Raw genomic sequence first — 25765 nt, 5'->3', positions numbered from 1 at the left:
AAAAACACTTTCGCATTTTTTCCTGCCGCATACTGTAATCCTGGAGAAGTCCCTGGAGGAGCTCCTGGAGCAAACCCTGGAAGATATCTTAAAGGAATCCCTGGATGAACTCCTGGAGGATTCCCTAGAGGAATTCTAGAAGGACTCCCTGGATAAATTTTCTGAAGAAACCTTATGAGGAATTCCTAGAGGAATTTCTGGACAAATTCCTAGAGGAATCTCAGGAGAAAATAATACCTGAATCCCTGGAGGTATTCTTGGAATTATTCAAGGATAAACTCCGAGAGGAATTTCTGGAGGAATTTCTGAAGAAACACCTGGAAAATGTCCTGGAGAAATTGCTGGAGATTTTCTGGAGAATTTCTGGAATCAATTCATGGGGTAGTTCTGAAGAAACCTCTTGAGGAATTCCTGAAAGAGTCCTTAGAGAAATTTACACGAAATTCTGGCAAAAATTCCTGGGGTAATTCCTGGAATAATTCTGAAATAAAATCCTGAGAAATTCCTAGAGAAATTCCTGAAAGATTTTCTTAATTTACTTGGGGTAATTATTGATGGAATCCCTGGATGAGTCCCAAGAGAAATGCCTGGATGAAATCCTGGAGGAACTCTTAGAGAAATACTTGGAATAATTCCTGGATAGATTCCAAGAGGAATTTCTGAGGATTTTTTTTTGGGAAATATCTGAAGAAATTCCTAAAGAATTTCCTGGAGAAATTCCTGGATAAATTGCGGTAATAATTTCAGAAGGAGTTCCTTGACCCATTTTTTAAGGAATTCCTTGAAACTTCCTCAAAACTGCAATGCCGATTTGCATATTCACATGTCGGGCGACCATGCCGCTTAAAAGTCATCTTAAGTCAGTTCCCCTGTCCCCCCCTTCCTTAAATCCTAACTACGCCATTGTCCACGTTCTGCCGGGTTTCTTGCTGCAGCATAACCGCCCGTGCTGCGTTCTTGCCCTCCGAAGTCGCTACTGTACATAGTTTTATCAAACAGAATCGTTCCTCGATTTACGGGATTTTATTTTCGGTGTGCTAATCAAAGCTATAACCCACTTTGTACCACATCACCAGGTTTATTAACGTATTTTTTTTTTTCGTGAATGGGCCACCCAGCATAGCTGGCTACTGCTACCCAGCAAAACCTCACACCCCACATCCATTCATAAATCGATCAACGGGCTACCGATCGCGCATTTTGCGTGACGATCATCCCGACCATGTGAGTCTAGCGCTCCTATCGCTTACCCCAATCGCGTGAAATTCCAAAACCGTTCATTCATGAGTATTGGCAGTGCAGCTTAACGTTGCTCTCCTCATCCGATTCCCATTCACATGAATATTAATTAATAAGCTCGGGTCCTCCTCGGAAAATCAGGCCCTTTGAGACACCCCACGTGCACTTGTTGTGACCGCTCGTCATTTCACCCGTAGCGCAGCAGATCCGTAGCGCATCCGACGAGCTGGATTCAATCAATTAGGCACTGTTTATTTTACGGCCCGAAGCCACAAATCGGAAATCGGCTAGAGATAATTTCCGAAACAAATGTGATCAAAAGGAGCTATCCGCCTCTGCCTTGTCGTCGTCGTCGTCGTCGTGTCGAAAGTTGTAAACAAGAAAGACCCCGGGGCAAGGTTGTTTGCTTCGCGGCACTTCTTGTCCTCGGAGATTTAGACGATGGTGACGATGAAGACGATCGTCATGGACCACTTCAATAGTCGCGGAAATTATCATAATGAGAGCGTGTGTAGCCTTAACTGATTCGAACATAATCCCCACTGACTGGCTGGTTCAAGTACTTATACACCGTAGAATCACATCTTCGCGCGGAACATTCGGAGATCGACCCTCGTCGAAACGGGGGAAGAATGCCTAGCAGAGGGAAGTTCGTTGCTTCCAAAGTGGGGTCCGAGGAGAAAATCCCTTACTCCATTTTCCATTTTACGACGACCATTCACAGCTACCATCACTACTAGCGCGTTGCGCGGCCATTACGGCTAGCGAGGGCCTCAATGATGAGGGAACCTAGATCGAGGAAACCTTGAGGCAGATGTTTTATGGGAAAAAGTAATTTCCATGGATTTTAAATCAACGCTCGAGTGTAACCAATCGGGGATGAATGCAACGGTGCTGGAAGGGAGAGATATAGCTACAGAGGGAGAGAGCCAGAATGAGGGCTTAAGAATCGGTTGGTTGGTCGGATCGATTCGGGTGCTCTTTTGTTTGATTGACTAGGCATTTGCCTACTGTGTGGAGGGCGGCGGACGGAGGGAAACCTATTTCGAAACGAGGAAATGAGTTGATGGAAGCGGATGCATTTTTTAGATTCCAACAAATTAGAAGCTGCTGTTTGGTTTCGAAATGATTCTCTATGTTTAACAGTTCTCGGTCGATAAAAATGTTATCAAGAATTTACATAGTAAAGTACTAAATGACATCAATTATAAAATAAATTTAACTTATATTTACCGGGCATCCATCCTATTCGGAAGTAAGGTACAATTTTCCATCTTAGCCAACCAGTTTCAGCTTGCTCCGGCGTTAGATGTCATCAACGTGACTACAAAGATTCCATATGGCCGTGGTTTATGAGTCCAATTTTGACTGTAATTTTTTTTTTCTTCTGATAACAAACCGATGTTTTAGCTGGTCAGACCCCACTGAGTAACTGTCTATTTAGCGTCTTTCACTGGCTTCCACGGATTCATCCTTGTACCACTCAGGCGTCGTGAGACATCGTAGAGGAGGTGGAAGTCGTCGGTTGTGGCGGCATTCTCCCCTTCATCAGAAGGAACTCCACCCACGCTCGCTTGTCCCGTCTGCAGCAGCGTTTCACTTCCTTCTCTAGAGCCGAATACCGTTGACGGGACTTCAAGTTCGTCAACGAAAGATCTTTTCACAGCTGGCTCTTCTAGTCGGCGTGTGCTGAATCGTTGTCCAAGTCTTTCCTCTTGCCGCTGGTTCTGAGCAATGCGTAGCCGGATCTTACCGATTAGAAAGTGATGGTCTAAACTAGCTGTTTCGGCAAACGTCGTGCTGCCTGCTTACTGTTTTTTTGACATATACCGTCAAGTCACCATTCACCGTGGATCTAGGACAATTTGAGGCGAATAAAGGCTGTCGTTTTACACCAATATTTTAAACATTGTTGGTACCGCTGTTAATTGCCTTCATTATAGGTTAGAATTAAAGTAATAACCACAAAAGTAGAACATTTGCACAAAAGTGGATGATATAGTACATTTAGTAGAGAATGGAAAGGTCACCTGATTCCGTGGTAGGTCACCATTCACCGTGTATCAGAAGATTTTTTTTCTTTTGTTTAAAAATGATCAAAACCACCTAGCAAAGTCAATTCTCTTCGTTTATATTCATTTTAAGTAATAACTTGCAAAATTTATTTGGAAAAACGAATTTTCAAATTTTTATTTTTTTCTACTTATATGGGGCAACATGGGTCACGGTGAATGGAGACCATTGATTTTTAGGGTACCCATTTACCGTGCCCTTTTGTTTCAATAAAAAAAAAATGAGTGGAATCGTACTTTATGGTAAACTTGCTTCGATAATGCAAAATAGATACCTGATAGGTGAATTTAATTGCTTCTTGGTGAAATAATATCGTTACTACATTTAGTTAATCGCTTAAATCACGTAAGCGCAGTTTTTGTTTTTTTACTACGAATGCAGTGACTGAGCTAAATATTGCTTCATATGAACACATTTTAGTGTCAAAATGGTACTGTAAAAAGTTTCTAACCCGCGTTTTGATATGGTTAAAATCCATTAGTGTTGTATTGGTGAAATTGTCATACCATTCCATTGTAATATGGAAATCAATTTCCAGCGGAATTCTGACAGGAATTTCAGGTGGAACTCTTGAAGAAATTTCTGGGGGACTTTTAAATTCGAGAAGAATTACCAGTGGATTTCGCGGTAAACTCCTGCCGGATTTCCCGGAGGAACTTAGAGAAATAATCGGAGGAATTCCAAAAGAAATTGAGGGACTAAGATGCACAGGCGTGTAAGTGACCTTTTTGTCGATTTTGAGCTGAGCATATCCAAAAATTCTTCAGATTTCCAGCATTCAGGAGGTTTTTAACAATATTATTACAATGATTGGAAAAATTACAGTAAATCCTAGAAAATGCATTTTATATAGAAAGATAAATTGGTGAAAAACTTTGAACCTCATTTATTCGAAAGTGAGTTTTTGACACTTACACCTCTTTACTTCCAAGCCCCTAAATTCTCTTTGGAACTGCTGGACGTCCTGGTGAAACTCCTGCAGAGATTCTTTTTGTAACTCCTAGAGAAATCTCCGGTGGAACTCCCTGCAGTGATTCTCGGTAGAAGTGTTAGAAGAATTCCCAGCGAATCTTCTGGAAGAATTCACGTTGAAACTTAGAGAATAATTCCCAGTGGAACTTCCATAGTAATTGTCGGCGGAAGGATTTCCGTTGGAACTTCTAAAGAGATGTCTATTGGAACTTCGATAGGAATTCCCGATGGAACTTCAAAAGGAATTATCGGTGACACTACTAGAGGATTCCTTGATGGAATCGATCAGCACTCCTGGAATTACTGGTGGAATTGCCTGAGAATTTCTCGTCGAGTCTTCTTTAAAAAAAGACACTACACACACAGAATGAGTTATAAAGTTCAACGGTTAGGTGTTAAAATAACAACTAAAATTGTTCTAGTTGTAACATAATTGGTTTTGATACAATTATAACAAGCTTATAACAAAGTGCCGGGGTATCCAGTTAGCCTAGTGGTTAAGGCTATGGATCGCCAACCCGGAGACGGCGGGTTCGATTCCCGTTCCAGTCGGGAAAATTTTCTCGACTCCCTGGGCATAGTGTACCATTGTACTTGCCACACAATATACAAAATTCATGCAATGGCAGGCAAAGGAAGCCTTTCAATTAATAACTGTGGAAGTGCTCAAAGAACACTGAGTTGAAGCGAGGCAGGCCAAGCCCCAGTGGGGACGTAGAGTCATAAAGAAGAAGAAGAAGAAGAAGAAGAAGAAGAAGAAGAAGAAGGAGAAAAATTGTGATATACAAAATCAAGAAAGGAAAATCAAAATTTATCACATGTTGTTAAAAAGCAGATATAATTATATTGGGTAAAAATTAAGTAGTGTAAAAATTAACTCATTTTTGGGTAATTCATTTTCAGAGTGACATTCTATTATTCGTAAAAAGTTACTGGTATTAAAAAACTTCTCCACATAGTATAGGGCACCGCACTGTTTTGATTTTGTATGGGATTTTGACGTTTCGTGGCCTTGTTGTTTACAAAATTTCTGTAAGAGTAAAAGAGAAGGAGATAATTCCATGCACTACCCTATACATAACACATAAAACCCAAGGATTCGAACCTAAGACGACTAGAAACTGGAACAGGAATTCGTCGTTTTTATCAGTGAGGCCATCGCAGCACTTGAAGTGAGGGGCGATATAAGTTGAAATGGTTCTTCAATTCTTCATATTGATGGTTCCTCTATAAATAGACTCGCTGATCCAACATACCGGAGACGGAAAGTATGACGCCACCATGCACGTTACTACAGCTCATTTAGCACCTCAGCTTCAATGTCGTGCGCGCTTGTTGTGCACTAGAGCCAGCGTTCACTACTTCGGAGCTAAGAGCCCACATCGCTATACCTACGCGAATGGACGTCACACGAAACTGTTCTTAACCCGGGAGCGGTCGCGTCGTGTACCGAGAACACGCACCATGCAAAATGCACGCTTGTGGTATTCAGCGTGAGCGCGGCGTCCGTCGCTTCAGGTAGTCAAAGACGCAAATGTAAACACCGTGGTTTAATTACATATCACATTTCACACTTGAGAGCCAAGGACTTCTCGACAACTTCGCTGATGACTGATGATCCGAACTGGGCTGCAAAACGGTAAGTCGATAAGGAGAGCGTCCAACATAGCTCTGGTCCTCACAAGTTCCTACCTCATGCTTCCACGGGTCAAGCGATGACAATGACCACCAGCTAAGAGTTGTGTGCTTAGCTGGTAGTGCAGCCTGGGTCCTGTTGTCCTTCTGACTTCAGCTAGATTGAGGAGGTACGATTCGAGCGTCTGTTCACCAAGGAGGTGCGGCTCAAACAGCGAAATAAGGACTACGATTGGAAACTTGGAACATGGAATTGCAAGTCACTAGGTTTCGCAGGATGTGACAGGATAATCTAGGACGAACTACATCCCCGCAACTTCGACATCGTGGCATTGCAGGAACTTTGTTGGACAGGACAAAAAGTGTGGAAAAGCGGGCATCGAGCGGCTACCTTCTACCAAAGCTGTGGCACCACCAATGAACTGGGAACAGGATTTATAGTGTTGGGCAAGATGCGACAACGTGTGATCGGGTGGCAGCGGATCAACGCAAGAATGTGCATGTTAAGAGTTAAGGGCCGTTTCTTCAACTACAGCATCATCAACGTCCACTGCCCACACGAAGGGAGACCTGATGACGAGAAAGAAGCGTTCTACGCGCAGTTGGAGCAAACATACGATGGTTGCTCGCCGCGTGACGTGAAAATCGTTGTCGGCGACATGAACGCGCAGGTAGGAAGGGAGGAAATGTACAGACCGCTAATCGGGCGAAACAGCCTGCACGCCGTATCGAATGATAACGGCCAGCGATGCGTAAACTTTGCAGCCTCCCGTGGTATGGTAGTCCGAAGCACCTTCTTCCCCCGCTAAGATATCCACAAAGCCATCTGGAGATCACCCGACCAACAAACGGATATAACCAATGTCCACACATACCGCAGTGCGAATATAGATTCGGATCACTACTTAGTCGCTGTAAGGTACCCCGGGGCAAGTGAGAATTCGGGGTAAGTGAGACCTACAGCTATAATTTTCTTTATTTTTTAGTTTTAAGGCAAACATTCTTCATAGAAAACATAGGTATCACACCAACGGATACTTTGAATTTAAAAATTGCTATTGTTCTCACCATAAAGAGACCATATATGTTATTGTTGATCATATGTAATTTTCAATTCACTAAGTGAGATTAACGTACTCTACTGCATTCGTCGTTTAAAAATAAAATAACAAATAAAGTAAAACTTTTTCGGTTTCAGGATAATCTTTGGAGTGCTTGCTAATTATTTTAAGCGAAAAAGCTGTAATTTATCTTCATTTATTACCGTTAGTTAACTGCTCTCACTTGCCCCAATGCATTTCAGCATCTGGGGCAAGTGAGACCTATGAGAGTAAACAAACACAACGTCATAGTTTGATCTCGCTTTCTTCTGCCTAAGTCGAAATTGACACAAAAGTGAAGTAAAAGTCGGCGTGTTAAGTAAACAATCGTTGAATTACTTAATTACTTCTATTCTGATGATGAAGCTATTGTTTGAAATGGTAAAGTCTTGGGTAGAACCGAAATCATCTATTTTTCATATTTTTTTCAAATTCTATTTTTTTTTCGTTTTTTGCTGCACAATGAGTTTTTTCTGAATATTAAGGAACCGATCATAGAGTATGACAAAATTGGAAAACGACTTTTTCAAAGTTCACGATTTAAAAATCTTTATTTAATGATTGTAAAATTATGTTAGGGTAAACATAACATCTGTAAATCTTGAAAAATCTTTTGGCGAGTTTCATCAACTACGTAATATGAAAAGCGAGTTTGGAAATCTTTCGGCATTTAACCTTAGGACGCTTTTTGTATAAATAAAATCAATTTGTTTTGCACGAGCTGCTACAGTTTAATATTTTTTTCTCAGTGATTCGTTATTATATGTGTTACGTAATTTATGCACGATACCACAAAACTTTCCAACATAAATCGCTAAACATAGTTATTCGCATAATATATGCTACATTACATATATGCAGCAACTTTATTAAGCCATTTGTACAAAAATTCCGAATAGGTCCCACTGGCAGCCTATTTAATGCACGCATAGATAAACGAAAATGCCCCATAGAAAAATCAAAATGCACCATAAACAATTAAGCAATGTACCGATAGAATGCACAGCATTCTCCATAAATAAATATAAATGTTCCATAATAAATTAAAAATGTAGCGGTAAACCAAAAAAATTTCTTGTTAAAAATGAAACATTGTATCAATAAAAAAATAAATAAAACACCATAAACAAATAAGTTTGCTCCATAAAAAATAGTAAAAATATCCATAAATAATAAATATTTGCTCCATAGTTATAGCATATTTGCTCCATAAAAAACTTAAATTGCACCATAAATATCATCAATTTGCACCATAAACAATTTGTAAATTTTAACACAAAGAATGTAAAAGCTACATAAATTTAATCTAATTGTACCATTGTTGCAGTGTCTAACGACATATCGTACTTTAGGATGTGGATTGGAATATGTTAATATGAAAAGTAAAAAGAGAATATACAGAAATCATATACCGAAGCACACATCTATGATAGAACGACTTAAAAGATGGAAAAACTATGGATGCAATTTACCGTATAATCGCTTGCTGTTCGAACTCGCTAACGCTTGTCGGACTTAAAAAAGGGATAATATCACTGTTTGCATTATACCGGGCAAATTCTTGGATCTGTGGATTGCCTGGAACCGAATCGACACAGTTACGACGCATCCACAGGCTACGCCACATGGATTAAAAGAATCCGCATTTTGAAAAAGGGTTAACCATATTCTTGTAGTTTACATACATTTATTGATGATTCCAATTTGATCGGAAAAAATATCAAAAAGGGTCAACTCTTGTTCTCTTACTTTACATCTGCATCGATTAATAATAAATTCATGTTTTAAAATAAATATAAAATAAACTAAGTATCCTGATAACAACTGACGTTATTTCTATTAGATTCTTTTTAGATTATCATGGCAGAAGGAGCAGAATATTGCCTTTTAACTTCCACATATTAACATATATTTATATATTTACATTGATACTAGTCGTTGCAATACTACTAATGATGCAGAATTTGATTAATTTTTGTAGATTTTGCATTGTTTGAGGTAAAATTTACAATTTGTTTATGGTGCAATTTGATGATATTTATGGTGCAATTTCAATTTTTTATGGAGCAAACATGGTATTATTATGGAGCAAATGTTCATTATTTATGGATGTTTTTATTATTTTTTATGGAGCAATCTTGTTTGTTTATGGTGTTTTATTTAATTTTTTATTGATACAATGTTTCATTTTTAACTAGAAAATTTTTTGGTTTACCGCTACATTTTTAATTTATTATGGAACATTTATATTTATTTATGGAGAATGCTGTGCATTTTATCGGTACATTACTTAATTATTTATGGTGCATTTTTGTTTTTCTATGGTGCATTTTATAATTATTATGGCCGCAATAACCTTTTACCGGTCCCACTTGCCCCGTGATACGGTGTAAATGAAGATCTGCTCCACTTTTCATCATATGCATAATATACAGAATTTAAGAATTTTGAAACAGTTTCAATGCCCGGTAATAAGAAGAAATATACCAACAATGTCTTTCAGAACCATTGGAATTATAAAATTATTTATGTTTAGAATTTTTTGGCTTGACAAAACCAAACTAGCATTTTTTTAGGTCCCATTTGCCCCGGGGTACCTTATGCATGCGCTCAAAACTTTCGACAGTTATCACCACACTTGATGGGTTTAATCACCGTTAACGAGTATATCTCTTTATTGTTGATATTTCTCGGTGAACGAATAAAACAAACTTGTTTTTTGCGTTTGTTTTATTCGTTCACCGAGAAATATCAACAATAAAGAGATATAGTTATCACCACACGTCGAAATCGAACGCCGCGGCTTAACATCGAGCAGCTGCGTAAGGTGCCAGCCAGAGTGGACGCGTCACGCGGCGCGGCGCGGTGCAATGCGGCATTTGACAGGTCGCGCGTCGACGCGCGGCAGAACTTCGTTCATTAGAATACAGGGAAAACAATCATAACATGCCAGAGTGCGCGCGGAACGATGCGAAGCGGAAAGCGTTTAGCCGCGCGACGCACGACAAAACAGTGCATGCACTGTTTTTGATGCGGAAGTCACGCGGTTCGCGCGGAGAATTTTGTATTTTTGTGTGAATTTCGTCCGTTTTTATCAAATCATGGCGCTGATTTCACGAAATTGTTTTTCAAATGTATTCAAATGTGAATGTGAAAAATATTAACATGAATAATACCACATGTTTATTATCCGGTGACGTCTCGTAACCTCACTTTTCACCTATTCTGCGAATCAAAATCAGTAATTCCTTCAAATTTATGACTAAAGAATTAACGGAAATAATCAAAATCTCTGTCATTCTACATCCATTACAAGCAGAGCTTTCACATTACCCTTATCCATGTTTCATGCACAAAAACGTTTGGCACCCTCTCGTTTATTTTACTTTCTCAAAGTATTCTACTAGGGCTGTAAGCTTAAAAAAAGTTTCAAAATAAAAATATACTACAGGTATGTTCCGTTTTTGTCACTATCCGTTTTAATCACTATCCGTTTTTGTCACTATCCGATTTCGTCAACATTTCATTCCGTTTTTGTCAACACTAAATTTTTTGTCAAATTTGTTCCCTCGAGCACGAATTATTTAAAGCTTAACATTAATCTTGAGGCAATGCACCGATGAATGAAATTGAAAAAACTACCAATGATGACATGCAAAACGTATACGTCACAGTAGCTTTCAACACATTTCAAAATCAGCTATAAGTAATGATAATTCATGCTTTCTCTCACGCATAATTTTACTTTTTATTTGAAAATGAGAAAAATTGAACCAATTAAAGCTTCCTTCTGAAGATCCTTCTTCTCCTTTCTTCTTATTCTTATTATTCTTCTTCTGGAACTGGAACTTGGCCTGCCACTTCAAGTGTTCTTCGAGAACTTCAACAGTTTAGGGCATTCTTTGCCTGTCTTTGCCTGAATTTTTACACTACAATCTTTTTTACAAGACTTTTTTTAAGTGAAATAAATTTCACGTGATTTTGTACACGTTTTCTTGAGAGACGAACCAGCCAAGGGCTGAAAGTCTCTTAAATGAAGACAAATGAATCAATCAACGTTTTCTTGAAATTATGCGATGTGCTGAATTCTTCTATCCTGGTCGCTATTTTTTCCTACGGGGCTCAAACTTCTACCAGAGATCCTCTTGTCATCCTTGATACCCTGTCCAAATTTTCCAGATCGAAACAGCTATATTTACTAGCCTAACAGGAGATTACTATAGAATTTTATCCGAGATTTCATCTTTCGTTTGCTCCAAAAATAAAATTTTGATTATCTTCAGTAATTCCTACTAGCGATTCTTGTATTCCTCCAGATTCCTTAATGTATTAATTTTGAGAAATCGTCAGGAAATAATTCAGAAGCTCCTTTAGATGAAGTAAGAGTTAAATCTTTCAGAAATAAGTTTCTCAAAGAAGCAGGAGTCTATGTAGGATTTTGGAAACGATTTCTCCAGCAACTCCTGAAGGATTTCAAGAAGAAACAAAAGATTCCCAAAAAATCCTACAGAAATCCCATTAATTCTGAAAGTATCCCTCGAGGAGCAATTGGATGATTTCTTGAAAGAATTTATTCAGGATTCCTAGAAGGAATTTCTCAAGGATTCCCACAAGGAACTTCTGGAGGATCCTCAGGAATAACTCCCCGGAGATTTCTATACAGAACATCATCCCTGAAGAAACTTCTGGGGGATTTTAGGTAAGAGCTCCTGGAAGATTACTAGACTAAACATCTGGGAGATTCCCAGAAAACGCAGTAAGAAATCGGGGATAATTATTATTGCAATATTATTAACGAGTTTTTCAGCCCAATGCTGGTTCATCTAGTAATCATGAGGAAATAACAAAGATGAAAGATAGAATTGTATTGGAACATCTCTAAAAGTTCCAGTAGGTGTAAATGTTTCTACTGCGCAAAAATACCAAAACAAAGTCAAAAAATATCATAAGAATTTTTTTTAAAGAATCCAAGATAGAACTTCTGATGAAATTCTAGAAAAAAACTGTTGAAGGAATCCCAGAAAGAATCCTATGGAGATATATCAGAAAAAAAAACCTGGAAGGATTTCAGAAAGCAGTCTTGGAAGAATTCTCGTAGGAAATTTTGAAGAAACGGAGAAACTGGCATCTTTCAAAAGTAAAATCTTGGTGAATATCCAAAGCAACTCTTGGATGAATTGATGAACTAGGACCTAGGTTAAATCCCAGAATGATTTTCTTAGCCCACTTTGTGCATTAGTGTTATTCCAGACCCAAATCGTACACAAAGTCAGAGAGCTGTTCCCAACATAATGCATAAGTATTAAGTATGGTTAAAAAATTCCAATTCCTGGTGGAATATTTGAAGGGATCCCCAGATAAACTCCAGGAGAAATTTAAAAACAGACATTTAGTTTGATCCGAGAAGAAATTTCTGAAGAAATCATAAGAGGCAGAACCTCTTTTCTCTAAAAAATCTTAGGGGCCGTCCATAAATGACGTAGCATTTTAGGAGAGAGGGGGAAGCCTCTGATTATGCTACGAACCATGTTTTAGGTATGGGAAAATAGGCTACGAGGGGGAGCGGGTGTTAAGAATCGTTTAAAATATGCTACGTCATTTATGGACAACCCATATCGAATTCCAAAAGATAATGTACAAGGTATGGTACAAGGTAACCTACAAGAATTCTGGAGGAACTTCTTGGAGAATCCAATATTCTGGAGAAAATACAAGTGATGGCTTAGAAAATTTCCTGAAGATTTTCTAAAAGTATCCTAGTGAAGCGAATAAAACACGACAGGCTGCGGTGGGCTGAGCACGTAGCTCGTATGCCGAAGGAACGACAAGCTAAAACCATATTCTGCAGAGAACCAGGTAGGGGCCGTCGGCTTCGTGGTAGGCCGCGCACACGGTGGCTTTTTGCAGTTGAGGAGGACCTAAGGGCTTTAAACATTGAGGGTGACTGGAAGCGATTGGCCCAGGACCGAGACTAATGGAGGTGAATGCTTTATTCGGTGTAGACTCACCGCTACGAGTTGTAGCCCATGAATTATCAAGTAGTATCCTAGTTGAAACTTTCAAAGGAATCTGTTAAGCTGGTGGTGAAAACCTCTTGTCGACGTCCCAGTCAGAAAACTGTAATTTGAACTGTGCAACTAAGATGTGCTTAAAGACATCGAAAACAATTAAATTTCATTATAAACTGCATATTTTTACCTTTGGAATGTGTTCTACAGGAAATCGTCCAATTTGTATAAAAATGTTGCAAAATATTTTGTCAAAGAAAATTATTCAGTTTTTATCACTATTCCGTTTTTGTCAACTGAAAATCGCGGGCCGTGTTGATAAAAACGAAACATACCTGTATTTTTGAGTTAACAAACTTGTTCCATTGCATTGCTGTTTAAAAATAAACGAAGGGGTGCCATTTTTTTACGTATACAACCCTGTGGTAGCTCTGACTACAAGCTCACTTGTTCACAAAATTTCAAAATTTGTACCTGCAGGACGGGTAGATTTGAGGTTAGGGAATCACCATTGTCCCAAATGTATACCTCTTCTGAATCATCTGAAATAAATAGCAGTTGAAGGTAAATTTAGATAAATGGTTCATTTTTAATTTTAGGTTGAGCACAATAATCACATATCTCCTGAAAATTTTTCATCAGATAACTCTAGACAACTGTTGAAATGTTAAGGCTTTTAAACCGATAGAGAGGAGACAGCTCGCTTTGATTGTGTGCTACTGGTTGTCAAGGCAAACCTGTCACAAACTATCTCTGCAACCCGAGTTGGAAATTATACATTGATGGTGTGAAGTGATCCAATACACAAAAAATCTTATCAAAACTTCTCACCGTGTGTTGTAATTTGAAAGATAAAATAATTATGGTGAGTTTAATAAAATAATTAATAAATAAAATAGTTATGAACAGTATTCATGTGCAAAGGTGGCGGAAATTATGAAAACTTTTAAGTTTGCTTTACGAATAGACGCGTTGCACCGCGTTCACTGTGGCTATCAAGCCGCGTTGGAAGCCGCTTCAAAAACGCGCCGCACCGCGTCGCGTCACGCGGCGCGACGCGGTGCGGCGCGTTTTTGACGCGGTTTCCATCGCGGCTTGATAGCCAGAGTGAACGCGGTGCAACGCGTCTGTTCGTAAAGTAAACTGAAAAGTTTTCATAATTTCCGTCACCTTTGCACATGAGTACATGTTATCTGATGAAAAATTTCCAAGAGATATGTGATTATTGTGCTCAACCTAAAATTAAAAATAAATCATTTATCTAAATTTACCCTCAAATGCTATTTACTTCAGATGATTCAGAAGAGATATACATTTGGGACAATGGTGATTCCCTAACCTCAAATCTACCCGTCCTACAGGTACAAATTTTGAAATTTTATGAACAAGTGAGCTTGTAGTCAGAGTTACCACAGGGTTGTATACGTAAAAAATGGCGCCCCTTGGTTTATTTTTAAACAGCAAGGCAATGGAACAAGTTTGTTAACTCAAAAATAGTGTATTTTTATTTTGAAACTGTTTTTTAAGCTTACACCCTAGTAGAATACTTTGAGATAGTAAAATAAACGAGAGGATATCAACCCTTTTTGTGCATGAAACATGGGTAGGGCTAATGTGAAAGCTCTGCTTGTAATGGGTGTAGAATGACAGAGATTTCGATTATTTCCGTTAAGTCTTTAGTCATAAATTTGAAGAAATTACTGATTTTGTTTCGCATAATAGGTGAAAAGTGAGGTTACGAGACGCCACCGTATAATAAACATGTGGTATTATTCATGTTAATATTTTTTATATTCACATTTGAATACATTTGAAAAACAATTTCGTAAAATTAACATCATGGTTTGGTAAAAACGGATGAAATCCACACAAAAATACAAAATTCTCCGCGCGAACCGCGTGACTTCCGCATCAAAAACAGTGCATGCACTTGCAACGCCTAAATATTCCCACGCCTTCCGATATTCTAAGTCAATTCAACTGTGAAAGAAAAAGATGCATTTCCCCCCCCACACACTCCCGTTAGAGTAGCTGCCTGGGTGTGTTTTTATTTCAATTTTTCACCAACAGCTACGCTCTAGGTAGGTTCTACCCACCTCACGCGCTGTAAATTGGAAGCAACGGGAAACATACCATTCGTTACTGACTTTGTTTTTATGACCCATCATCGCACCCGGTGATGGCCGGGTGCGATCGTGTTCAAACACGGGAGTCGAGCCGGTAAATCCACAATATGCTTGGTGGGTCAATGGTCGCTGGGTTTGATTGGCGGCGACCGATTCCAAGGCTCAATTGTAAACCTGTAAAGGTTTTGTTTTTGATCTAAAATGTCGTACTAGACGTTGACTAAAACAACATCTGTACGGTGTCCTGGTTTCGCGGGGCAGCGACCGCGCAGCGATGCGTTTGTTTTGTTTTTCATGATCGTACATGTTGGGTCCGGTTGGTTTGGTGCAGCTCTGATTACGCTCGGTGGGCCGTCGATAGGAATGCCATGGAACGGATACCCTATCGATCGCGCTAGAATGTTGCGAAAATCAAGGCGCCGTATTGGCCGCATATGGCTTTAGGTAGCCAAAATTGTTTTTGTTTTGAAATCAAGGCGCGGTTTCAGGTAGCCTAGATTGTTTTGGTTTTGAAATCGAGGCACTGTATCTGCCGAGAATGGTTTCAGGTAGCCGTGATTGTTTTCACTTGGTTCGATTTTTGAACCCAGGTGAATCATAAAAGGAATGTCGAAAATCGAAACCGTACTGGCGGCATAGGGGCGCCGGAATTGTTTTGTACTCGATTTTGTTTTGACTTCGAGTAAAAGAATGTGGGGTATAATTTCAACGAACATCCGCGGCCGGGCCCGGCTAGGGGTCATTGTGCACAAGCAAGGGTACATTTGAATAACAAGGCGGTTGCTTTGTTTTGAAGAATTGGGTGCCAAGTCCGAAAGATGATGGGGCTAAGAATGATGATGATGATGATGATGATAATGATGATGATAATGATGATGATAATGACGATGATGTTGACGAAGATGGCAATGATGGGGGTCGACTTTGGATACGCCCAAGTCAGGCGTGGTTTCGGTGTTAAGATTTTCATAGCGGTTTGCTCAAACAAAAAAAAAAACGCCCAAGTCAGGCGTGGCTAGGAGATTTGGACTTGGGGATAAGATTTTCATAGGTTCTGTTCAAACACGCCCAAGTCAGGCGGGGATGGTAATCATGATGAGAACGAGTAGGATAGATAGAGTTCTTAACTTTTAGCTTTTTTTATTTTTGGCATCGATGGTTTTTGGACACGCCCAAGATGGTTTGGGCAACGTTAGAAATTTTCGTGACTTCTTCGGGTATTGCTAGGAAATTTAGGCTATAAATACTGAGGCTTTGGCTTCAATCGGGGCAGTTGTTGAAGAACAGAGTAATCGAGGAAAGTTCGACGTTAGAGTTGTTGAAGAACGGAGTTGTTGAGTTCAAAGACAGTCAGTGAGACAGTGGGTCAGTTTCAACGCTAGAGTGTTCAATCTTGGTTCAGAAAAGACAGTAGTTGTAAAAGTTCAGTTTTTCAACGTAAGAGTAAAAGTCCAGTTCGGTTCAGTTTTTTTCAACTTCGGTGAAGAAATACAGAAAGGTGATATAAGAAAAAGTGAATCGTTGTAATATAAGTTAAGTGATGGTTTGTGATACTTCAATATAGTTTATTAAAAAGATATCGTCGGACTGTTATGAATTAAAAGATATCACATTCCGTGTAGTGTTTAGTTGAGCCCCTGGACGGTACAGGGCGCTTCATATGGTGACAGCGAAAAACTGTTCGACAACTAGAACAGCGGGACGCCAATTTTCTGACTGGAAGAAGAAATCAGTGTCAGAATCAGTGAAAACCATAAACATTGAACAGTTTTGAACAATTAGCATAGCATAGCATAGCAGTTTTGAACAATTGAGAAGAAAACAATGTTACAGACTGGATGGAAAAGATGAAATTCGTAGCAGCGCAAGTGATAGTGGAATACAACGTAGCACCGAATTGGAAATGGCAACGCAACAACCTGTGTATGGAACCGAGTGTCTGGACCAATGGACATCATTCAGCCTGCATTATTTGATGGTATCGTGAGTATTATCCTTTTAAATGATTAAGTGTTTTGAGATAGTTTAATTTTTTGTGAGTTGGTTTGAAATGATGAAAAATTTTTACGATATAAACAAAAATATTTTAATTGAAATAATGTTGTGGAAAAAATAAAGAAGTTATTCAAAAAAAAATATAAAAAAAAAGGAAATCATAGTGATTTTCAATAAATAATGGAAAAATATAACAAGAATAATGATTTCAAGAAGAACAAGTGGATGAAAAATACGAACAAATAACACTAGTTAACAAAATTAAAGGAAAGTCGCGGACTTCTGTTAACGATTAAAATTATTGATGCATAATTACGTGCTTATTTTGAGACCGTGTTTAGAACAAGGAAACTAAGAAGTACAGTTTTTTTTTTCAATTATACAAGACAATCGCAACCAAGTTTTTTTTTTGAATTTACTAAAATTTAAATATCTCAAGTTACAATTCACAAATTTTCAATATCTTTTTGCAATAATAGGAAGCTGAATGTAATATGTTTTGAACATCTGATTTTTTTTTCGTCAGATTGGATATTGATAAGTGTAAGGAACAATCGTCTTAAATTTTAGCAAAATATTCAATAAATCAAGATTTGTATTTTTCTTTCAAAAAAAAAAAAAAAAATCTTTATCAGTTGTAGCAATGTTGATTCAAAATCGCCAGCTTTGTACGGGATATCGAAAATATTTTCAGCTCTACTGTATTTTTCTTTCCTTATGCTTTCAAACTTAGGGCATAATTTTACACTAAACATGATGTTCAGCTGTAAACTAGCATTACAATGGAATGGAATCAATTAAAAGTTGAAAAAAAAAAATTGTAACTATGCAGCAGACCTGCGACAATTAGGTCGTGTTAATTTGAATTAAAAAAAAAATCAGTAAAAATATCAACATAAAAATGACCACGAATACAATGGATGAAATAGGCAACAATAGTGGAGCGAACAACGCTAGATTTGAATTTCCAATAAATTTTGCTTTACAGTGTATTCCAGAATTTCATGGTAGTGCGTGTGAATTAGATGCTTACATATATCAAATTAATTGTTTTTTGAAACCCATAAAACGGATAACTGATGCTAGTGAAAGGAAAAATGCAGAAATCGTACTCATTCAAATTGCACTGTCTAAACTTAAAGGCCCAGCAGCGTTAAAATTTAAAAACATTCTTGCAAATACTTGGGATAAAGTGAAAGATAATCTCCAAAAAGTATTTGGAATTAGTTTACAATTGGAAGAACTGTTTAACAAAATAGAGACCCTTGAGCAAGGCAAGTGTGAAAGTTTTAAAAGCTACAAAGATCGCGTTCTTCAACTTAAGAAAAATATTGATGAATTTGAAAAAGATTATGTTAAAGATCCTACAATTGAGTCATACGCTCAAAGACATTTAAGAACACATTTTCTAGCGGGGTTGAAAGATAGAAATTTGAAATTTTTTGCAAAAACGAAAAAAGAAGAGTCATTGGAGGATTTGGTAGATTACCTACAAGAAGAATGCATCGAGGTAGAACAACAAGAGCGCGTCGAACAAAGATTGAGGGATTCACACATTGCAGAATCTTACAGGCAACAAAATGAAGAACAGAGATTCAGTAATCCACTAGGTATCGACCACAACTTTCATTACGATAAAAGTAGATTCAACAAGTCCGAAATAGTGCATGAGGGAAATTTCTACAATTATAGAAATCTGGGACAACAAGAAATTTATCGTGGTGATTACCAGACAAGTTTTAATGAAATAACACCTTATTGGACCAACAGAACTTTTGATGAACGCGACATGGGAATTCAAAACAACAACATTTACTATAATGAGCGAAAAAACTAAATAGCCGGAGGTTCGTCAATTGCGTCCGATCACTCCGTCAATCAGAAAATAATTTAGAAAGGCGCTTATATGCTGCAAGTAATAAGAAAATGATGCCCATGAACATAAATAAGAGTTATAACATACCACAAAAACAATTGGTTCAATTTGATAAATGCATTCCAGCACAAGAAAAAGTATTTATACATTGGACGGGCAACAATCAATTTATGTTAAATATCCCCACTGTAGAAAGACCATACACAAAAATCAATTACATGATAGACACAGGCTCACAACTAAACATATTAAGATGGGATGCAGCCCCTAGAATCGGAGCAACAGACATAGATTATTCTGAATCTGAAAAGTTTTTGATTTCGGGATTCAATGGAAGTCAAACAAGAACGCTCGGATCTACTGAAGTTAGTTTAATAATTGGGAAGTCTAAGTATAAGATAAAATTTTATTTAGTTCACCACTTAAATGTACATGGTATCATAGGAGCAGAATTTTTGAAACAGCATACATTATATATTAGCCAGAACTTTGATTACATAGCCCTACGCAAGCCAGATAGTGTAGAATATAATATTAACAATATTACAACAACAAAGTACGTAATGGTATCAGATAAATCTTGTCAGACTGATTTACAAGATAATAGTAATTGTATACAATATGATAACAATGGCAAAAGCTGTCAAGTAAATTTTGATATTGATGAAGTCATACATGATGAAATAGTTACACAGCCAATCGTACCGAAAAAAGATTATTCATGCAATATGTGCCTTTATGAGAAGTATTATGAAGACGAGGAATGCATAAATCAACATTTTGATGAAGAATATTATAATAATGGATGTTACAATAAGAATGTAGAGGCCGGGAATCAATATACGCCGGAGGATTTAGATTCAAACCAAGATCTAAGTTTGATACAAATACAAGGTAAAAATCGTATCGAAAAATTGCTAGATACAATTGATTTGAAGCATTTGAAAAGCGCCAATTACGACGCAGTGGAAAATATAATGGGAAGATATAGTGATGTATTTTATTTGAAAGGGGATCACCTGACAATAACAGATGCAGCAGTACATGAAATTGAAACATCGACTAATGTGCCAATAAATAAAAGGCAGTATAGGTTCCCTGAATCAACAAAGAAACAAATTAATGAGGAAATTGAAGAAATGCATCGGCAAGGGATTATTAGGCCCAGTAAAAGTCCTTGGAATGCGCCTGTTTTATGCATACCAAAGAAGGATCTAGACGAAGAAGGAAACAAAAAGCATAGAATTGTAGTAGATTTTAGGGCATTGAATTTGATAACTAAACCATTTGTGTATCCGATTCCACAAATAAATGAAATATTGGATAGCCTAGGTGATAGCAAATACTTTTCAACAATCGATCTAAAATCGGGATTTTATCAAGTTCCTATAGACCCAAGAGATGCTGCAAAAACTGCATTTTCTACACCCAAAGGTCATTTTGAATTCACGAGAATGCCTATGGGGCTTAGAAACAGTCCCTCGACTTTTCAAAGACTGATGAACACAGTTTTATTTGAAATTGAAGATGTTAAGGCAATCGTTTATCTGGATGATATCATTGTTTTTGGAAGAACAATTCAAGAGCATAACGAGAATCTGATTAAAGTTTTGAAAGCTCTTCGTAAACATAATTTAAAAATTGAACCAACAAAATGCCAAATTTTGAAAACCGAATTGAAATTTTTAGGACATACAGTTGATAAAAATGGTATTCGTCCGCTTGATGGTAATATTAAGGCTATACGAGAAATGGCAATACCAAAAACTGTAAAAGGAGTGCGATCATTCCTAGGAACAGTAAACTTTTATGGTAAGTTTATACCAGGAATTGCAGAAAAACGAAAACCTCTGAATGATCTATTGAAGAAAAATGTAAAATTTAACTGGACCTCAGAATGCCAGAAAGCATTTGAAGAATTGAAAAACTTTTTAACGTCTGACTCTTTGCTAGTGAGACCAAATTACAAGGACACATTTGTTTTAACGACAGATGCCAGAGAATACGCTATTGGCGCAGTTTTATCGAATGAAAAATCAATTGACAGACCCATAGCTTACGCTAGTAGGGGACTTATTGGAGCAGAACGAAAATACCATACAATTGAGAAAGAATTACTGGCCATAGTATGGGCAGTGAATTATTTCCGTCATTATATCTACAATCAGAGGTTTATTGTTTACACAGATCATAGACCATTGATCTCAATATGGCATCTAAAAGAAACTTCATCAGTCCTCACACGTTTGCGTTTGAAATTGCAAGGATTGGAATGCGATATTCGATACAAACAAGGAAAGGATAACGTTGTAGCGGATTTTCTCTCTAGGCTAAATCCAGACAATGAATCAGAAGAGCAGAGTCATCCAGCCGATGAAATTAAAACCGCAAGGTCGAAATTAATTGCTGTGGTCACCCGACAGCAAACGAAAAGAGCAGAACAAGAAAACGTATCCAACCAAAAACACCGCGACCACGATCAAGCGAACAAACAGCTGATGAAAAACTACACCGTTTCTGGCGACAATAACGGGGGCGCGATCGCTGACCGGGACCATGAAAGCGAGGGAACCAAAACAAAAACGCAAAAGATGACCTATATGAATGATAGCGTAAATAATAATTGCACGGGTTCCGACCTACGAGGCATAAACAAGGTGTCAAATTCACCTACAGCAAGTACGAGTGCGATATCGGACGAGGCTGAAGTTGAGGAATCCATTATGGCCGACGTTTTCGATTTATGCAATAACACGCACACTAATGACACATTTGCGGCAAGCGCATATGATGAATTTTTAGAGATGTCCAAGAATAATCCAATTGATGTAAATCGATTAAAAATTTCTAGGAATCTGGAAAATGCAGATGCTGATTGTAACATTGTAATTTTGAATAGCAGATCAGCATTTAATGAAATTTCAAAAATTATTGATTTACCCCATGGACTGAAAGATTTTTGCGAAGATGGAGTTGTTTCTATTCCAGATAGTAATTTATTCGGAATTATTGTGGAAGGCAAAAGTAATTCAATGATTAATACCAAAACATTCTTTTACAAACTTAGCAACTGCTTCAATCAAAATAAAGCGCCGATAACAGCGTCCAAAAATATTCATTTGATTTCGTTCAGAAAGATTAAACAATTTGAAATACTTGAGATGATTCAATTTTTAGCTTTGAAAAATCAAATTACGTTAAGCCTTTATAACGCAGATTCGGAACGCACTGAAGTACGTAATGAAGATATCGAAACAATTCTTCGAGAATTTCATGATGCTCCCTTAGGCGGACATGTTGGAGCAAGGCGAATGCGGAAACGCATTGGTCTCATTTTTAATTGGAAAAACATGAGAAGGGATATCGAAAATTACGTAAAACAATGTGATTCATGCCAGAAAAATAAAATTTGTAAATCCAATAGAATTCCGTTAAAAGTAACTACAACGTCATCCGAGCCATTTGAAAAATTATATATGGACATTGTTGTTCTCCCAGAATCCGAATGGGGCAACAAATACGCGCTGGTCATGCAGGACGACCTTACGAGATTTTTGGTAGTAGCTCCAATGGACAATCAAGAAGCGGAGACTGTATCCAAAACTTTTGTCGAAAAATTCATTTGTAAATTCGGTACTCCGTTGGAACTTGTGACAGACCAAGGAGCAAATTTCATGAGCAAATTTTTTAAACACGCATGCAAAATTTTGAAAATCAAAAAAATCAATACAAGTGCTTATCACCCACAAGCAAATTTAGTAGAACGATCAAACAGAGAATTAAAAACATATCTGCGACAATTTGTCGGAGGAAACCCGCAACAATGGGACCAACATCTTGATTACTTTACTTTTGAATACAATACTACAAATAACAGCTCATCCAACTACAGTCCATTCGAACTTTTATATGGAAGAAAGGCAAGGATTCCTACCTCCATATATACTCCAACAAATTCAGATCTAACATATAATGACTATTTTTGCGAAATGAAACAAATTCTTAAAAAATTGCATGAAAACGCCAAAAGAAATTTGATTATTTCCAAAGAGAAACGTAAACTTATTTATGACAAGAAAACCGGAGAATGGCAACCTATGTGGGGCGAATTGGTTTTAGTACAAGCGATCCCAACAGGAACAGGTCAAAAACTTCAAAGTAAATGGAGAGGCCCATACGTAGTCGTTGACCTACCCAGCGAACAAACCACAATTATTAAAAATGGGAACAAATTTGAAAAAGTCCACAATAATAGGTTAAAAAAGTATAATGATTGATTAGCTATGCGTAGTCGTCAATGTATAAATCGATGTAAATATTGAAAAACCAATTATTTCCTAATTACGAATGATTTTTGTAAATATTAGTTACTAAAAATGTTGTTAAAAAAATACCATAGGAATAATATGTTAGGATAGAGGCTTGCGTAGGATAGCTAGGAATATTTATTGAATTATTATATTAAATAAACAATTAACATACATAATTGTAGTAAGGTTTACAACAAAGCGGTTAACGATTGGAGAACATACGAATTAACTTAATTGATATTATATCGTAACTACTTAAAAGGAATTGATAAAAAAAAAAACAAAAAAAAAATATGATAATAGCAATAAATAAATTTTATGAGAATATGAAGAGACATAAAGAAATGAGGATGATGAATGAATCAGGATAATAAAAATAAGGTTTCGGGATATTTTGTACAGCTGAATTATAACAAAAATGCGTCCATCAATTCGGCATGAGTTTGAATGCAAGAACGATTTGAATGTACCGAAGAGCTGAAAAGGGGTAATTTGGGATGAGGAAACATAACTATGCAAAATGATTATTTGAAAAGGGTATATAGAAATTGGGAATGAAGAATTGGGCAATTGATATATTGGGAATAATATGATGGGAAATACAAAGTAATCTTGAAAGGGGATCATTGGGGTATATCGGGTAACAATAGCGGGGAATGTATAAGAAGAAAAATAATAACTTGAGAGATTCTTGAATAAAGAAGCAGCTCTATTTAACATTAATACATATGGGATACATAATAAATGAGGTTTGAACAAACAAACAAAAGACATAAATTGTTGATTGAGATTATTAATAATAAAAAGAAACAATGACAACAACCGAACGATTATTCTCTGAAATGATAAAGCAAAACGGATTAAACAGAAAAAAAAAACAATTTAGAAACAATTTAGACCCTAATGAAACTACGGAGGACGCTCCTATATAAAATGGCTATGCTACATAACATTTTTGAAAGTATATACGAGATCGGATGAAAATTGAATGATGAGGACAAGGGAGGGCCCCCCAGAATGCTTGTGAATGTTGAGTGTGAATGATGAATGAATAACTAATTTGAAAAAAATAATAATAATAATATGTGAATGAAAAATGAAGTAATATTTATAGATTCGGAATCATTAGGTTGCGTCAAGAAACAAAAACTAGAAATTAACATAAATATATTTATATTTTATCAAATCATGAATTAAACACAAGATCTAAGTCTCGTTACAGGTATCCATCCAAAAACCTTATTCGGTAAGGGGGAGAAGTCGTAGCAATGAGGCGATCAAGCCGAGCCTGCGAAAGGAAACGGAGCAAACAGGAATTGAAAAAAAAACACACTGGAGAGAATTCTGTAGTGAGATTTTTTGGAATTGGTAATACAGATGTTTATAGTGACCCTACAGAAGCTTTCCATTGCTACAACTCACATTTTAATATTTTACGGGTTTTTGAGTAAAAAAAAAATAACAGTTTATGACTATTAAGGAAAGTAACGGTAACAGAGCATGATTAATGTAATGGTGCAGTTTTTTATAAATACTATTGTAAAGGTTATATTTTGCACATACAAGAAACACAAATAATAATAACATGAAGACTAAAAGTTCAGTTTGCCATGGTAGATCAATATTTTATAAATCGATGGTTTCGATAGAATTTAAATACAACTTCCTCGAGAGATGACGCGGGAGGACAAGACGAGAAGGCAACACCTGGCGAGAGCAATCAGAGGAGCAGTTCAACGGTACCTCTATGAAAACGTACCACAGCCAATTGGTACGATGACGAGGAATAACAGATCGGATGGAAAGTTGAAGGTCAAAGGTGCTGGTATGGCGGAGGAGAGAATTCAGCGAACATAATTTTTCACCGGAGACGATTCAAGGTCAACTCGGGTGGCACATCGAGACAAATATTATTGTACATCTGCGAATCTGCTAATATGAACCAACACAATGCAGAGCATCGGGAAAAACTACAACAACAACGACAACAACAACAAAACAACAACAACAAAAACAACAACAACAACAACAATTCATACAGACATATGATGAGAGAAGGACGTCTTCAAAGTTTCCCAAATTAACCGACATAATGTAATGTTCACCAACCGCATTACATTCACCATTGAAAAAGCACTTACTCTGTGCTTCATACAACAACAATTAACAGTAACCATAATCAGGAATGCAACATTTCGACATCATCGAAAGCTTTAGAATTTAAGTCAACTAATTACAAACTCTTTAATGAGTGTGCAACAGTTCCACAATTTGCACCAGGTCAAAGACAACAATGTTCGCATCACTATTGAGATTGATCCAATACCAACAAAATTCAGAAGGTGGGCGATAAGTAATCAACCACAACACCGTAAACGACAATGATAAACAATCCAGTTCGGAAGGCAACTTGAGACACTTTTTTCGAGAA

Source organism: Aedes albopictus, chromosome 3 (assembly GCF_035046485.1).
Source record: "Aedes albopictus strain Foshan chromosome 3, AalbF5, whole genome shotgun sequence".
NCBI lineage: Eukaryota > Metazoa > Arthropoda > Insecta > Diptera > Culicidae > Aedes > Aedes albopictus.
Note: the sequence above shows the minus strand (reverse complement) of the source record.